The following is an 18,020-nucleotide window of genomic DNA, read 5'->3' as shown; positions in this document are numbered from 1 at the left end:
GTCGCAACGTCAACGTCCACTTAATCTGTTCCGAGCCGCTGCCTCCTAATCCTTGATGTGACTGTACCGCAATAACTTAGTAGAATGCATCCCATCATTCCCGAATGAGAATATGGCACAGTATTTGTTTTATCATTATCAGAATATGAGATGTGTTGGTTGAGATTTATGGGTTTTGTTAAGTAAGACACCTATAAAAAGAAAACGTAGAAGAATTTGGTTGTTTTGCAGTTGAGGTTGGAGATTCTTGCGTTTTACGTGCCAAAACCGCGATCTCATTCTGTGACACACCGTAGTGAAGGGGGGGGGGGGGGCAGGGGGGGCGCTGCGGGATAATGATGACCAGCTGGGATTCTTTAACGTGCGCACAATGCCGGCTCACGGGCATTTTTGCATTTAGCCCCCATCGAAATGCCGGCCGTCGCGGTGGGCACTTCTGCTTGTGCTTAGCAGTACAATGCCAAAGCCACTATGGAGCAATGGCGGGTGTGCAGTATAGAGGTACTGCAGCACGTACTTTTACATTTCATCCCTGATCGCATTCATAGGTTCGTTATATAGATCGAGGTGCACGAATCTTAAGATAGAGAGAGAGAGAGTAAATTAGAATGAACATTTCGTAGAGCAGTACAGGAGCGTATGCAATTGCGTTTTGACGCTCATGACGCTCACTCTTACATTTTCAAGAAGCCACTCTCACACACAACCATTCGACGCCGTGGGAAGCTTCACCGCGTATCGCGTATACTTTCAGCGCATATACCTTCCACCGTACAGCTCGAAAGTTCCTGCCTATCCCAAGTCATTCTATCCCTCTAAAGCCAGTCCCGACTTCTCCGGCACTAATGACTCCAGGACCATTGACATTGCCTTGCGCATTGGCGACTGTCATTCCGTTATCCTCGATCCGTTCCGATCGAGTCCTTCCGTCCGAATCCTCTCTGACGCACTTCTGTCCCGAGTCTGCTGCGGGTCCGCGATAGTGTCGTGTGCAGATGCCCCGGTGATTTGCTGTCGGCCTGTCGACTCCCTCTCAATGACCGGACGGCCGTATATATGTATTCTGCGCCCTCTGTGGCGGGGTTTCTGACCCGGCGACAAGCCAACCATCGACGATGCGCTGCAGCCCGGTGCGGCCTTGCGGGAATTGGACGACCACTACTAGACTCCCCTGCCTTCCTCTGTCGCTCATTTGCCCCCTCCCTTCCATTCATCCCAACCGCCCAACACTCATCCCCTCTCTTGTTAGTCTTTCGTTGGTCTGCGATGAGGTCAAGTATCAATGAATGAGTTGAGCTGTGCTCGACTTAGCGTTGCTAGCTTTCGCTTGCTCGGAAGGCGTCCCGTATAATAAATATGAGTGTATACACTGTCCTATATAGACTTTCAGTATAATATATCTAGCGTGTTCTTTATAGACAGTGTAATAGCAAAAGTGGGCCGATCCCGGAGACGCTGTAGTCTGCAGTCACGTAGTTCACGTACTGCCGTCCTACCGGGCTGGCACGATTCCGCTACGCTGCAAAATGCGTTGCCGAAAACGAACTGTTAGAACACGAACTGTTTGCATAATGTTCCATTGAAACGTTTCGATCAGCGTTTCAAGCTTCGCTGTATGTTGATTCCAACAAGTTTCGGTTTCAGTTATCACTGGTTGACATATATATTGAATGCGTTGCATATAATATACAGACGAGGGTCCCACACTCAGAGACTGCAACGGGATGCTCGGTTAATAAAAAAAATGTAGAGACATGGGAGAAAAGCAGCAACCTAGGAGAAAAAGACCATTATAAGCATGACTTGAAAAAAAAAAATGTGCACGAGAAAAAGGAACAAACATATCACGTGATATGCACCTTAAGAAAAGTTCTACAAATGATAATAAAATGTCAAATATAATGCTATAGTTACATAAAGATAGACTTACACAATACATACAAATGTCACAAGGTGATATATACCGGGGGTTTTATCCTCATGTTAACAGTTTTTTTATATACCCGGTGGCATTTCACACAAATCTTATTGAGCTGGAATACTCGAAGAGGTACACATTACGTAGACCGGAAATCGATACGCATAATTAAGTAATTAACAAAATCCCATTAATCAACTTTTCAACTAAAGATTTTAACGCACATAATGCATTACGCGCCAGTGATTTTATAAGGTTCATCCACTTGCAACGTATATTAAAACTAGCACCAGTTTTGAGAATGCGCTCTTGTCCCACTTATTTATTCAATGATATGTTCCTTTCTTTACGCACTAAAATTTAACAGTTACTGGGGCACCAAAGCATTTCGTCGCTGTTTCTGGAACGCACATCTAGAATATTCTGTCATCCTCAGAATTCGTTCGAAGTGGATATGACTTTAAAGGTCAGCGACTATAATGCGTAACTTGCAATATGTGGGGTAACTAATTAGTTTAAAAGTTAATTCGTGATTCTTTTTAGTCTTTGAAGTATTAAATTTCATTTTATGCGCAATTAATGTATGGCTCGGAGTGTTATTCTTAGGCATGGTGGCGATTCTTATCTGCCACCATGCATATCACGCGTCGACGCGTACGTCTGCACGTGCTTCAGTAAACATAGATACGATGACGTATAGACGATGGCGCGTACATCTGCATCGTGCTTCAGTAAACATAGATACGATGACGGTGACGATGTCGCCTCCGGACTTGATCTGATGCTTCACGGGAACGTAACGCAGGAACTGGACTTTTCAGGAACCGGGCCTTTTTTGCATGTGCAAACTTCTGTGTTTTTAGTAACCGCTGTGAACGTCTGTAAGTTTACTGCATGAGGCTAACGCCACGTGGGCCGTAAGCGCCGTGGAAAGGGGCGATCTAACGAGCTGCTAGAACATCAAAATGCTCACATGCGCCATGTCCGGCGAATACAAAGTGTAGCATTTTGTTTGCTTCTTTGTTCTCGGTCTTACCTCTGAGGTCATTCGCGTTAGTCACGTATAGGGATTTTTATGTAAAACGATAGCGGCGTGCGTGCATGTCTGGTAAACTTTTGTGGCAGACTGTACGGACCTCTGCCTTCTTGCTGATGGCAGTGGACTTCTATGACGTCACCGTGTTAGGCTAACGTCAAGTGGACCCACAGGACCACAGCCGAAGGTTCGGCGAAGTTGAAAAGGGGCTTTTACTGAGTCATTACACATCCGGCACCAAGCGGCGAGGCGTGCCGGCCAACTGTTCGGACATCAAAATGCCCACACGCGCAACGTCCGGCCCCACATAAAGGGCGTACAGCACGATGTTTCTTTCCGTTTCTTTTGTTTTTGTTTCTCAAACTTGAGTCATTCAGGAGATGAGTCACGTAAGGCTTTGTATGTAAATCGCAGCCGGCGTGCGCGTGCGTGCCTTACAGGTATCGCCCGCTTTTGTTTTTCCGGGTTCAATTCTCGGCTACGTACGCCCGTTGTGACGACAGGTAGTCGCGGGCCGACACTCCATCATCGCGCGTACGCAGCGGCGAAAGCCGAGACCCCCTTCGTTTCCAGCGAGGCGTGTTTGCGCGAGGAAAGGTGTGGCGCGCGAGCTGCGAGTGGCGGCTCCACGCGTGTGTGTGCGTGCGTGCGCGCGTGTGTGCTTGCGTGCGTGCACGCGTGTATATTGTGTACAGAGGCGGCCTCGCCAGCAGTGCGGAGACCCGCCCGTGACGTGCTGCGGACGGATCGGCGAGGAGCTGTTGCAGCTGTAGACGCGGACGGCAGCGTGAGCCCGCCCGATTGTGTGTTAAGGTCTAACTACAGTTGCCGGCGCGTGAGAGCTCGAACCCGCGCGCCTCGCGAGGAAGGGCGGATTCACACCTGCAAGACGCGCGGCTCACGTTTTCGCCATGGTAGACGTCGTTTCGTATTTTTTGTGAGGCAGCCATGCACGGCACCGATATTAGTCTGGAGATGCTATCCGAGAGAAACAATCCGTCCGGCAGCATCCGCGCATGCGCAGGCGCTTGGGCGCGAGCTTACGCGCGCCGCCACGCGTAGGTGTAGTGGGGTGTTTAGGCTTTCATGTCGAGGAAAGTGGAAGGTGCGAATGTACGCGTCGACGCGTGTATAGGCATGGTGGCAGATAAGAATCTGGAGCTGGCATTGCGCAACACGATTGAAGCCAAACGAGTCGGCCCAACACGTGATAGTCAGGCGTCAGAGTGCGCGGTAGGTTTTAATGCTCCCGCCCTGCAGTCATAGCCACTGCAGGACAAACGAACTACGGTACATCGATTAAAAAAACTGGCTGTGACTTAGCTAAGGTTAAGCCCAGGATGCGAAGCATACTAGCCTTTATTTTAACGCGACAGCGTTAAGGAGCTCGTGTCGCAGAAAAGCCGGTGTCGTCGGCGTCGGCTCAGGCGTGCGGCGCTTGCTCAGGCGCACATTTCGTTGTCGCGCCGAACGCTGCGTTGCTCGACGCTCACCGCGTCCGATGCGGGGCGCGTAGTCGCTGCGCCGTAGCAAAGCCACCTAGAAACAGTCTCTGTAGCACGCCGAAACCTTCGCTTCTCATTCCAACGAGCAGCTCTGTCTCCAGGAGGCATCTCACCTCGTGAGTGTCTAGCAGAGGCAAGCGCAGCTGCTTATATACCGGCGCGACGCCGCGAGCGACGGCGCGAGTTGGAGCCCCGTTTCTCCTCTGTCGTGACGTCATGGTGTCACGTGGTATTGAAGGCGACACCGCCGCGCCTGAGGAGCTGGGTTGAGCCCTAGTAATATGCTTCGCATAAAACTCCTGGGAACCAAGCTTCCCGGCCGATATGCTGACTCTTTGATCAAAGGTCACGTGTTGGGCTGACATAGCGAGGTAAAAAGCGAAGGGATGGCCGCTGGCAACGTAATGTTCCCTCCCAGTTCATTTCTGACCTCCATTTGTATGGGTATTAGCAGTGAGCGCGCGTATGAATAACAGAGCGTCAAGTGACGGAGCTAATAGGGATCTTTGAAAGTAACGGACAACGACGGTCAAAATATATCATTGCGCGAGTTGCTTTCTTATGGCTTGCAAAGGGCTCGAGAGAACACATGTCTGGCGTCGTTTACTGCTAGGACACGGTCGGCCAGCAGTTCGAAAAACAGAAAACAACTACAGCTTGAAGAACCTGACAACAGCGGTGATTTTGCGTTAGTTCCGCCGCGACGATCCAATACTTTAATACACGAGTGCATGGTTGATTGGTCTCCGAGCGCGAACGTTATGCGAAGGAATGTGGTTGTACATAGAGTCCAAACATGGCGTTGACCGGTTCTGTCCTCTACGAGATTTTCGCAAAGATACTCCAAAGGCTATATACTGAATATCCTCACAGCGACAAATTGACTCCAAACCCATTACTCGTTTATTAAAGTTTCCTTGACTTTCTCTCAGAGGTTTGACCTGTGTGCACGTTCGGTTTCTCGCCGAGTAAGATATAGGCCGAGTCCGCAGACATTGGATTCTGCGCTGTCGTCAGGGTAACGTGGTGGGGTTACGTGATGCGTAACGTATCTCTCCTCGAACGCTTGTCATGCTTCTTGCTTTGTCCTCATATGAAATGGCGCTCAGCGGTATCGCAGCGGATTTCTGTGAAGCTGTAGCGCTGTCTTTGACAATCGTTGTTCATGGTTTCCAGTGGATATTCTTTCTTCGTTGTTTGAACTTCGTATAGGAGCCTACTGGCTTTTGGACACCATCAACTTACAGCTAACAGCTCCTTAGGCTTTCTGAAACTTCGCCGTGAAATGATAAGAATCATCGCTATACAAGCTATGCTTCCCACTTCTCTTGGCACTCCACGTTATTAGCTTAAGTGGTTGGCCAGCGGCTTCTGACAACACTTCCGGCACCGAGGACCTGCGGCTACTTTGATATAATGTACAGGCAAGCGAGCCTCTGCATACTCGGTAGATCCTCCATATTGCGTGTATTCATAGTTTACACAAAGCTTTCCCCTGCAAGCGAGCTCAATGTTTCATACGGAAGCAGTGTCTGTATACGCTGCGTACTGGAACCTGTCTCCGTATATGAACATATGTCTTTATGAAATATAGATAGAAGCGTCCGTTGCATGGGGTCGTAAACACCGGTGCTACACGTCCGCGCACAAAGCTCGCGTTCCACAAGGAAAGCTCGTCCCCGAATCTCGGCCATACAGCATGCGCATCCGAGTGCTCTGTTTACAACCTTCCTCAACACTCGGCCATATACTTTCCCTTAAATAATAAACTTCGGTTGCTTCCCCTTATTTGTCTACGCTCTCTGCTAGCGCGGCAGTTGCAGCACCGCATGTTTGTAAAGACCTCGCGAGCTGTATACCGCCATATGCAGCGAGCATATTTGCTTGCCGTAAAATATTCATCCGCCAACTCGCGGTCGGTTGGTGTGGGCGCGCGCGCCGCGCCACCCAGCGGACTCCCGCGCCCGCAGAGGCGGCGGCGACGCGCATCTCTCCAAACCTCTTACTTAATTACGTGCCGGCCTTCGGCGTGCCCGGCGAGTTTTCTCGAGAGCGACGGGAGGAGAGGGAGAAAGGGAGAGAGGGGGGCAATGACGGCCCTAGCACGAAAAAGTAGTGCGTTCCTGGTTAAGTGGGAAAAATCTGCCCCCGGCCACGGAGTGCCGTCTGGTAGGCGTAGGCAGCATTAGGCTTAGAAGAGTTAAGCCTAACCCGAACTGTCGCGTCATGGTAGGGGGGCACTGCGGACGCCTGACTACGCATACACTGTAAGCAAAAATTAGCCGAGATGGGAGTTTTATCGGCTCATCAGCCCCAATACCTCCCATGCCCCAAGCGTTTACTCCGTCATAGCGGAGTGAAGACGGCATATGTCTTCATTATACTCCGATAGGTTAGGAACGGAGTATAAAAACGACATGACACGATTATACTCCGCACGGAGTTTCAGGTCACGTGGTTGGAAACTCCCCACGGAGTTAATAGCGACGTGCGTGCGTGTGTCAGCGCGCGTCCGTGCGAAGCTTGTGAAGCTCCAGTGCCTTCGCTGGTTATTTCATGTGATCATTTGCCGAGAGAACGTATCATCAGTGCACCGAGTAGCTGCAACGACCGATTAGTGTTTTGTGTGAACGTGTCAAGGTTATTTGCACTCGCTGCTCAAACGCGCTGGACGTCTTCCCTGGATTGTACGCTTGAAAATCCGCGATAATATTTTCGGTGTCCGAGAAAACGCCAATGCGACAAGATGTCGTGCGCCTGTGCAAGGCATGTTTTGGCTGTGTACAGCCTCTCAATCTACGAGATCGCGCCGTTTGTACATTGAACGCAAAACAATTCGTGGTATACAACTGTCGGTAGCAGTTCACAAACTTGAGCAAATTGCAGCAGAAAGTGCGACTTCTCCGTCACAGCGACGATTACTAATCGAAACAGACGACGAAATGTATCACGCTGCCTCCTCGTTGCGTCGTCTGCAGCCGTCGCTGCCGCTTCCCTGACAATCCTATTGCAAAATCCAGTACCCAATACAACGCCGGATTATGGGCCCGTGTCGCGCGCTGCATGCTGGGGCGCTAGTCAGACACGGCGTACTGTGCGAAAAAGAGCTCTAGCGCGTTAAATACGCGGTTCCCGGAAACGTATATATATTTTTATATTACAGAAAGCAATAAAGAACGTGCTAGTAAAAAAAAAAAAAAAAGGTCAGATCAGGAATCGAACGATCGACCTTGAGATCCCAAGCGCGGTGCTTTACCACTACGCCATGTCTGCAGGTGATAGCTTAGTAATAATTTACTGTATTTTACTTTTGCAGAGGGAGGTCCCGTACAGATAGTACACAGTAATCACGCCAAATAGTAAACTCACGCCTGTACCAGAGAAATAATGTTGCTGTTCTTATTGAGTAGTATGCTTGGAAGTGTCAAACCATCGATTTTCACTTGCGATAGGTACTTTAACTACGAAAAAAGTCCTAAATTAACCGCCGACCCGGGAAGCTGTATGGGCTGTTACCACTGATTTCGATAGCTGTTTCTTGTTCTTCAGGCATGGGATATGCAACGTTTTCTAAGTTCAGTGATGCGATTCAATTGACACGTCCGTTTAGTCATATATCTTCGTTAGAGAAGCGCAGGCTAGTGCTGGCAGCCTTCGGCGATAGCACGTATGCTTGTGTTTATGACGCGTCACATAGGCGCGCATCGCTTCTTGTACTGGCACCGGAGACACGAAAGAAAAAAAAAACAGTTTATTTAAGAACACCGATGCGAAAGTTCAAATATGGAGTGATTTATCCTTGTTTAGACTTGTTGATTCGTGAGCCCAGACGCGCCGATAGCGTGCAGACCGACTCGGCGGATACGCCTGAGCTTCGGTGGGGACCGATCTCGGCGCGGGTAGCTGGCGAAAGCTAAAATGCGTGTATTTGAGCCCCAGAACCTTCTCTTAGTACAATAGGGAAAGTGGAAGCGCGCGAATCGCCTCAACTTCGTTGTCGGTGCGATAATATCAATCAGCGGTAGGCTTCGAACTCGGGGTCCGTTCGAGTGCGTCTGAACAACTTCTGGATTTCATGTCCACTCCACAACACTGCGACAACGGCGAGAAATCCCAGTCATATGTTACGCGCAAACTACGAAAAAACGCGGCGTCCTCTGCGTCTGCGTGATTTCGTTCAAGAATTTAGCTATCCGCCCAGTCAAAAGGGAAAATGCAAAAAACGAGAGTGATCTTCCGTGCAAAATGTGCATGTATAAACAGGGCAGCTTACGCACCTTTGCACCAAGCTGCGACACGAAATAGAGTGTTATGACCCCAAGATATAACGTTATTTAGGACAAGAGACTAGTATTAAGCGATGAAATTGAATAAAGCATTTAATATTCAGCAGCGATCGTCCTCGCGCACTGAAACCAGCGCGGCACAAACACACCCAGCGCTGTTTCCAGAGCGAACCAGCGCCTGTACAGCACAAACCAGTGCGCCCGAGAGTCATGGCAGTGGAACCAGCGTCTCGTCCAGTGGGACCCAGCGTTCTCACTGGTGTCCCAGTCAGCCCCAGCGAGCGCCAGCGTCCCCATGTGCGATCCAGCGTCAAAAAACGTGCTGGCTTCACACTGGAAGGCACTGGAAGCAAGACTTGAGCGGCGGCGCTCTCCCTCGCGTTCGGGAAACACCTGCTTTGCGCGCGATCCGCCTTGCAACGCGTCGGAGTGGTTTCCGCGGCAATTCGTGTGGTATATAGGAACAAGCCCCTGCAAATACCACCAGAATACTTCGCAGCCAAGAAGCTGCAAACAAACGTCTATGCTCAGCACTCCTTCGTTTTACACAAAACGATCTTACTAAACGCGAGTGTCGATGTTATGTCGACGCGATGCTATCAACGCGAGTGTCGCCGCAGCGGAGTGCCGTCTATTTAGGCTCCCCTTGCAGCCGCTGATATCGCTGGGAGCGACTAGGCTTAGAACGTCTCTACAATTTTGTTGACATGGTTGGCAGCGATGAGCAAACACATACGCAAGCCACGCAAACCACCGCGACTCACGATCGCTGTGCTGCCCGCCTATATACGAGTCAACTTGTATCGCGGATCTTGAGTTGTGACTAAATTAATTAATGTCGTGCCTCAGGGACGGGCTGGCCACTTTTAAAACGCCGGGCCCTTTGGAGCTGGCTACTTATATAGGTCGAGCTGGTCTTTAAGCACAGTTGCAGAACCAATGAACCAAGAAAAATTGCTGTCAGCTGACATTGTCTGGCCATGACATAAATAAACTGCCAACATATTTAAGCAGAACATGCATAATCACGTAACTGTAACCAGAGATGATGAATAGTGTAACCTAGTGTCTCATGTTACCAAAGTTATATGTGCTATGCTGAATGAAATCTCTATAAGCTTACGCCAAGACAAACTGCCCTAATCTAACTAAACATAGAAAATTAAGGCTAAGCTTTAATAACATCAGCTTTACACATGTGACAGGTGGGTCAGTACATATCGATTCACCCTAGCTTATGGAACATGCTAACCTACCGAAACTCCTTCAAAGTGTAAGCTACTATACCATATCTAATACCTGTCACACTGGACATTTTAATGTCATTGGATGCAAATTACTTCAGTGCAATAAATGCCATTCGACCTGTGGTGGTGGTACACAACAAAAATTGATGTCATTCAGTCATGATATCAATAGCAATCATTGCGAAAAAAGTTGGTGAGAGAACAAGAGCAAGGTATATGTAGAATGTCTATGTAGAAAGTCAATTTATTTTAACATAAATATGGCGTGTCACTTCACCAGAATAACACGCATATAAAACTTCCAATTCCAGAATTTCTAGCCTCTACAAGCAAAAACTAGGCTTGACCAGCTTAGTAGCCATAGCCAATAAATTGAAGACAAAGAATACGACTGACATGGCAGTGCTGGACGACGCTCGGTTGCAGTAGCCGAAGCAGTTAGTTGATGTGTGCTTTGCATTGTGAACAAAGCAATCAGAGGAAGAGGCGAGACTGTCAAATAGATCCATACAGGCGCCCGACTGCTTGCAGTATGACCGACTAGTAAAGCGACAGCTGCCAGACGCCACTGAGCTGGAGAGTAAAAAACATTTTGTGAAAGCCTGCCGTACAGCTTTTTTCTAGTAAAAATAGCAGATGCCTTAAATAACCCAAAATTAATTACCTCTTTACATCACTGCTTCTGAAATTATGAATGCTCAATGTCGTTTTAGTCATTCACCACGAGTGCAAAGCCGACTGATTTTTTTCAGATTCATTTGATTGCAGAAGTAATTCAATTCTAATGGCAATAAATATTGCTGCGTAACAACCGAATAATGTCATTCAATGCTAATGCCATTCGATTCGAATGACAATAAAATTTCCAGTGTGACAGGAGTATAACACAACCACTTGTGAACCACTGGCCATGTTACCACTATCCATTCATCTTTAGAATGCTGATTAATTATGTTTCAGAATGATTTCATTAAATATGCTAGTCCTATTCCCAAGCCTGTGTGAATCAGTCACTTGTGAAGAAACTTTCCATTTTTCTGTGAAGTATGGGTTAGGTTGCTGCATCAGCTCAGATAGGGTACCAGAAATTGTTTCTACCCGTCAAATGACGAAACACAAGTCTACAGTTACCTTCATTGCCTTTACATTGCACTTATTGTGCAAAGTATAAATGGTATTGCAGCTTTCGAAAAACTGATTCAAAATCAGCTATTTATTTTGCATCCGTATTTTGCTCATGGTGCACATCTTTCTACAGAAATTGCTATATCAATGTCAGCAGTAGAAGCAAAACTAAGGTAGATCATTCTTGTCGCAGATTTTTAGAAAACATTTGAATATGAAGTATATTGCAAGCAATAAGTGCAAGCTGAAATTATTTATTTGCTTCATGACTTACAAACAACAGGCAATGGAGGAATCAGATTTTGTGTATTCATATAAATACTTTGTACGTACAAAGTAACTAAGCACGGCACAACATATAATACTCCTGAATTCATGTCGAAAGATTGTAACGCATACTGTTGAGTAATATCTCATGGTGTCTTTTTAACTCTAGAAGTGAACAATGCACCCGTAAAGTTTTTGTAGTTGGAACAAATGATATGAAGAAATCATATATACTACTTCAGATGAGTAGACAATTACATTTGGCTTTAACATAGTACACAGCCCTCAGCACTGAGAACATGCTAGAGATATTGACACATCATAGCAAGATTCACATACTGTAACAAGTTTAGATGTTTTGCTTTACAGCTCGATGTCCAGAGCTGGATTGCTATTATCTTGTAAAATTACCACTCACGCCAATTTTCAAGGAATAAAAAGCCGGATTATTTCAGCCCCATTACAGATATTTCTTTTTTTTTATTATCAAGCAAGAACGTCTATAAAAGGCCACTCATTGAAGAAAGCAAACAAAACACAAAATTCCACAATCACAATGCAAGGTCATGCAAATGCCTCGTGGGTACTATCGCAGATGCAGGTAAATCACAAACGAGGAAACAGTACGTAGTCGCGTTTATTCGCTGGAACGCACTGCAGCCACTTGGCTGCAAAAACATCGTACACCACCGCACATTTCTAGCACACACACTACGTAGGACACATGTACGCTGCAGAGATGTGTGTTTTTTTCTGAGGAATGTTGTGAGTTGCACGATAAACACAGAAGGCACGGGCGACAGGCGCGCAGCCCGCGCACATTTAACACACCGGCACGAAAGCAAATGCGGACGACACCGGTGTAACCTGCGCTACACGAGTGATGAACCCCGATTTGATGCTTTCCGCATAGAGAAAGAAAAATACGCTTTCCGACTGAAACAGTTAGAACACACACGGAAACATCGCACGCTGCACAAGCGTACATCTGATAGCGTGTCAACAATTCCTGAGGCTACAGTTGATGTTGACGACAGCAGAAAGTTATTTAAAACGAAGTGACAACGCACGTAGCACGGGCAGGAACTCATAACGTCGTCAAAAAACTTCAATACAGCTGACTTGCAGTGCGGATCTCGGAGGCCATACTTTTGCCGGCTGCATACGGCAGAAGTTGTTCAAAATCGAAAATACGCCATAAAATTTTTTTTCTACAGTGAATGAAGTATAGCGCGCAATATAGACGCTTTAATGTTTTTTTTTGTCTCGCAACTATACGTAGTTGGGCGCAATACGGCACACAATGAGTGCGTACTGGTTAATATTAAGGCATCACGGGGGCCACACGACCGCACAGGTCTACAAATGACGCTCGCCCCATGCGATCGGTTGGTGGCGCAACCCACCACCCTGTTTCAAAGGAGACGCTCATAGCATTCATTCGTCTACACTGCTCTCTATTTTGCAACTGCCGGTCGCCGGTCGGTTGCGCGAGCTGTTGTGACGTGTTTGTCTAATCGTGTGGTTTTGTGTTTGGTGTAACGAAATGTGACTTAGTTCGCCAACACAGAAGTGCCAGAAGATAGCTTGTGTCTCTCTGAAGACTCGCCATATGCATGGCGTGCCAGGCAAATGGGGACCAACGATTTTCATGCCCTGGAGTGCGTTCTCTTTTGTGTCTGGTTGTGGGAAGGGTAGTTCTGAACTTAGTGTCACACATTACTTCCCCCCTTTTTTTTGGCTTCTGGATTGGATTGGCGCGGCTCGCTACGTGCTTGCGCGCGCTTTTCCGAGCGCAGATTGGTGTGCGCCTGGTTTCTGCACTAGGCTGTTATGCGATCGCTTTTTCGAGCGCAGATTGATGTGAGCCTGGTTTCTGCACTAGGCTTTTGCACAATCGCCTGCTTTTTGCACTGGGCTTTCAAAAGGCGAAGTGAGCGTCGCTTACTGCGGAAGTGCAGCGCCGCGGGCCTACCGTGTATGGAAGCGCGCAGCAATGCCGGGAAACATTCATACAAAAGCAAAGGGTCAGAAAAGCGCGCTTTATTTTCCATTACTATGTCACACTGGGTAGCGCCGTGCGATCGCTTCTAATAAACGCAGAAACGAGTCCTTGCAGCGCATGTGCCCATTAATCGATGCCCACCATAGCCATATCAGGTGCGACTCGAGAAGCTGTAGAGTCACCCTGTAGCCGGCGGAGTCGAGGTAGCGCTTCACCTTCTGCCAGTAGCTTTCGATTTTCTGGGTGTGAGCGCCCGTGATTGGGTCTACAAAGTTCATGCTGTGGTTAACAGCCTCCCATTGCAAATTCAGTCTTGCTCCGTTAGCCCCCACCAAGTTCGGGATGCAGTTGTATGGGGCCCATTCATCACGGTGGATGGTGGTTCCCGGTTCAACGTTGGCTGCAATAATGGGGCCTAGCGTCGCCGCGTCTCGTCGGTCGACCTTGAATAGTCGGAGCTCCCCGGTGGTCACGCAGATCATGCCGAATACCCATGGTCCACGATCTGCAATGCCGCCGTAATTTTGGCGGCTCGGCGGAACGTTGTCGCCCGTCATCAGGCGGCCTCGATTGTATTTTCGCTTACCGCGAAGGAGGCATTCATCAATTTGCACAATCCTCCCGGGGCCACCGAGTGGGGGTCGCGCCAGCAGCTCGTCCCGCACGACCTCACGAGCGTAGTTCCTCCAGTCGGCGATGACATAGTCTGACAGATTAAGCAAGTCGCCGGTCATCTCCTTCATGAGCCACGTGCCTATGTTTTTGCTCACGCAGTACGTGAGCCAAATCACTTGCCGCCTGCAGTAAGCGACGCTCACTTCGCCTTTTGAAAGCCCAGTGCAAAAAGCAGGCGATCGTGCAAAAGCCTAGTGCAGAAACCAGGCTCACATCAATCTGCGCTCGAAAAAGCGATCGCATAACAGCCTAGTGCAGAAACCAGGCGCACACCAATCTGAGCTCGGAAAAGCGCGCGCAAGCACGTAGCGAGCCGCGCCAATCCAATCCAGAAGCCAAAAAAGAGGGGGGAAGTAATGTGTGACACTAAGTTCAGAACTACCGTGGGAAGTTCGCTGGACGTCGCAAAGAAATGATGCGTATTATTACCGTGCCTCAGCTCGTCCACTACGTAACGGCGTGTAGGCTGGGTGTCGACGCAGCACCGGCAACTTGGAGAGTGCTTTTCGACCGCGTCGTACCATTCAAAAGGTAAGAAATCGTGCTTGCTAACTACACGTGTATTGTGCGTGCTTCTCGTGTGTGCATGAGCGACCAATAGAACTGCCACGGCAACAGTGGAACCCGTGCTGATGCTTGCTGAGCGCTGGTTGTCAGTATTTAGCTAGGCAAGTTTATTGTCTTAATGCGAAATTAAAAATAATGATAAGCGTTTTCTTCCGTTGAGAAATATTACGTTCGGAAATAATCGTGTTCATCATGTGCGCCTGTGCATGAGCTCCCGCTTTTCTGCTTAAGTTGCATAACAACGCTCATCTGCATCTTAACAGATTCTAACTGCAATGACGTTTCCTCGCGTATAAATGCTTCTACGTTGTAAATAATCTCTGCTTACGCGGTTCTGAATTTACGAGCAGTTTAAAAAAAAAAAACGTAAGCAGTCAAAGCTTGCAACTGGTACAGCTTATTAAAATTTTTTAAGACAAGATGTGTTGACATAACTTATGCGTAACTAAACATGACATGAGACAGTTGCTTAAACTAAGTCATGAAAAAATTGAATTGGTATGTAAACAAAGATTTCTTTGTAATGTTTTGCTGCTGTGTGTGTGTTAAAAATTTTACGGCGATGAAGGGGTCCCTCTGTTGCCACCCTTCATTATTGCAAACATTATTTTCGTGACTATTTTTAGATGCTCCTTGCATGTGTTAACACTGTGACAGTGTTAATGTGCCACTGCTATAAATTAACTGCGAACTTTCCGAACTTATTTTGTAGTGGCGAGGCCGTAACCCACACCAGTGTCCACATAATGGAGGAGCCAGCAGAAATGCAGGGAAACCTTGGATGACTGCCATAGCGCAGTGTGTAATCTGATTGCTTGGTTCAGGTATGTATGATGTGTATGTGTTCCAAAGAGTAGGACCTCGGTATCATTATTACTCAACACAGCTTACTAAGTAGGCTAAGTATTTTTGCAACTTGCTGTTTATTTGTTTTCGTAGCTATTATGCACATATTGTTTTCTACATGAAACTAGATCTAACATGTCCTGATGTTAAGTATTCTTTCTTGCATCAATTGCTTGGATGCAATTCAAATTTCATTTTTGTTTGACAGAATAGTTTGTGCGGAAACTCGCAAGGTGGAGAGAAGTAATTAACAAAGGGAAAATCAGACATCCACCCATTCGTTGCAATTGCTACAAAAAAAAACCTGTACGGGTTCCTCGAAAGAAAAGCCTCGAAGTTCAAGAAACATCCGTCATGGTCCGGGACTTGAACCTAGGACCACTGCCTTTCCGGGGCAGCCGCTCTACCATCTAAGCTAACCAGGCGGCTAGCAAATGGTAGGGCGAAGTCAAATTTGTCAACAGCTGACAAATTCTGTCCGATTTTCCCTTTATTATTTTTGAAAGAGCGTAGGTTTGGGCATGTTGGTATTCCATAACTTTTAGGTTTTTGGCGCACAAAAAGGGGTGAGAGACAGAGGTACGACGCGGACACAGCGCTAACTTCCAGCAATTGTTTTATTCTACGAAGCGGTACACATATATATAGGTAACAGACAACAGCGTACGCATGCGCATATGTACTGGTTTCTAATCAAATGAGACAGCAACAAGACATGTGTAATGGAAAGTTAAGATGATATCGAAGATGAAAAAGCGACCATGCATAGCCAAAAAATTTTTTGTAATTGCAAGATTAAAATGCCATCTCTGTCAAGCCACCCTCTGTGACGTTTGAAAAATCTAATTCTTTTTTTGAAAGATCAATTTAAGGGGCGTGCTAACACAGATTATTGAAGTGGCAAAGATCGCTAGTTCGGGGAATGCTCGTGTTAGCGCACCTTCATTCGATCTTTCAAAAAAAGAATTAGATTTTTTGAACGTGTCACAGAGGGTGGCTTGATGGAGATGGCATTTTAATCTTGCAATTACAGAATTTTTTTGGCTATGCATGGTCGCTTTTTCATCTTCGATATCATCTTAACTTTCCATTACACGTCTCGTTGCTGTCTCATTTGATTAGAAACCAGTGCATATGCGCATGCTTATACTGTTGTCTGTTACCCATAAATATGTGTACCACTTTGTAGAATAAAACAATTGCTGGAAGTTAGCACTGTGTCCGTGTCGTACCTCTGTCTCTCGTCCCTTTTTGTACACTAAAAGCCTAAAAGTTATTATTTTTGCTTAGTACACGGTGTATTTATCACTTTTTATTTTGGCTTTATTGTTTTGAAACTGTTTCCTATGCTGCAGCTTTTATTTCCATCTTCTTTTCTGTTTATTCTACACGCTTGTGCAGTTTCTGTGCACATAAGAATTCAAAGTGTAGTGGGCCAACTATGTTGCATGTCTAAGCACATGGCGTGCTTACCATTGTTTAACATTCATATTTGCAATTATTTACCTCTTGTTCCCAGAATAACTGCCACTGGCAAATACACATTTGATGAGCCTGAACTTTTTGAAATGATACATGAAGGTCATTATTCACTGTGCTGCAGTTACTGCTCTAACATATGGGTAACAGCACAAACATGATCACAAGAAGGGGGACACATACACACAGTGCTGGCAAACAACTGGTTTTATTGGCAAGGATAGCAACCTTATATGTGCCAGTGAAGCAAAGGAAATGAAGGGGAAAATATGTCAAGGGTGATAGCGTGCTAACCACGCAAGCAGAATACAGCCAACCAAGCGCGACAATATGCAAACAATTATTTTTCTTTGCCGTCTGAAGCCCCGGTAGCCACATGCAGAAAATCAAATTCAGCATCAAAGAGAGCAAGAGAAGGGGTGCTAAAGCACCTGCTACCAAATTTTCTAATGTGGTAGGCTTCTAAACTGATGCGTGCGGTCTTGTCACTGCCCTTTCCTAGAATCGTCTCTTTCAACCAGGCCACCCAATCCGTATACTTGCTAACATTCTCAACTAAATGTGCATATTTATCATCTAGTTGTTTCTTTTTTTCACTTTTTGAGCGTGTTCCCCTAAACGGTCATTGACACAGCGACCAGTTTCGCCGACGTAAACCATCCCACATGACATGGGGATGCAATACACCACTCCAGTGGAACATTTTACTAACGGCGGTTGGTGGTTCTTCTGGCATCCACATTTTCTGGCGTTACAGATATGTGGCCACAACTTTCCCAGCTTAATTGGGGCAGAGAAACAAATTGGCACACCGTGCCTACTTGCCACCTTCTTAAGATTGTGGGAAAATTTATGGATGTAAGGGACCACCTCTGTCTTACGTGCCTTCCATTGATCCTCAGCCATTGTACTTCCTGATCCTCACTTGAATTTTGGAAGTAGGATTTCAGAAACGGCAGTCAAGACCAAGACGGGGAACCTGCAGCCAAAGGCGGCTTGCCTGATTATTAAACGTGGTCTTAATCTCATGTGGGCACAATTTTTGGAGAGCTGATGCCATACAC

General features: G+C 46.9%; 1 protein-coding gene across 5 annotated transcripts in view; it reads left to right on the top strand.

Annotated features, from left to right (window-relative positions):
- Positions 1 to 18,020, top strand: part of LOC139049761 (latrophilin Cirl-like) — a 1,359,947-nt gene that overhangs the window by 903,380 nt on the left and 438,547 nt on the right. The window lies entirely within an intron of this gene.

Source organism: Dermacentor albipictus, chromosome 9, assembly GCF_038994185.2.
Source record: "Dermacentor albipictus isolate Rhodes 1998 colony chromosome 9, USDA_Dalb.pri_finalv2, whole genome shotgun sequence".
Taxonomy (NCBI): Eukaryota; Metazoa; Arthropoda; class Arachnida; order Ixodida; family Ixodidae; genus Dermacentor; species Dermacentor albipictus.
Note: the sequence above shows the minus strand (reverse complement) of the source record. Positions and strands in the feature narration are given on the sequence as shown.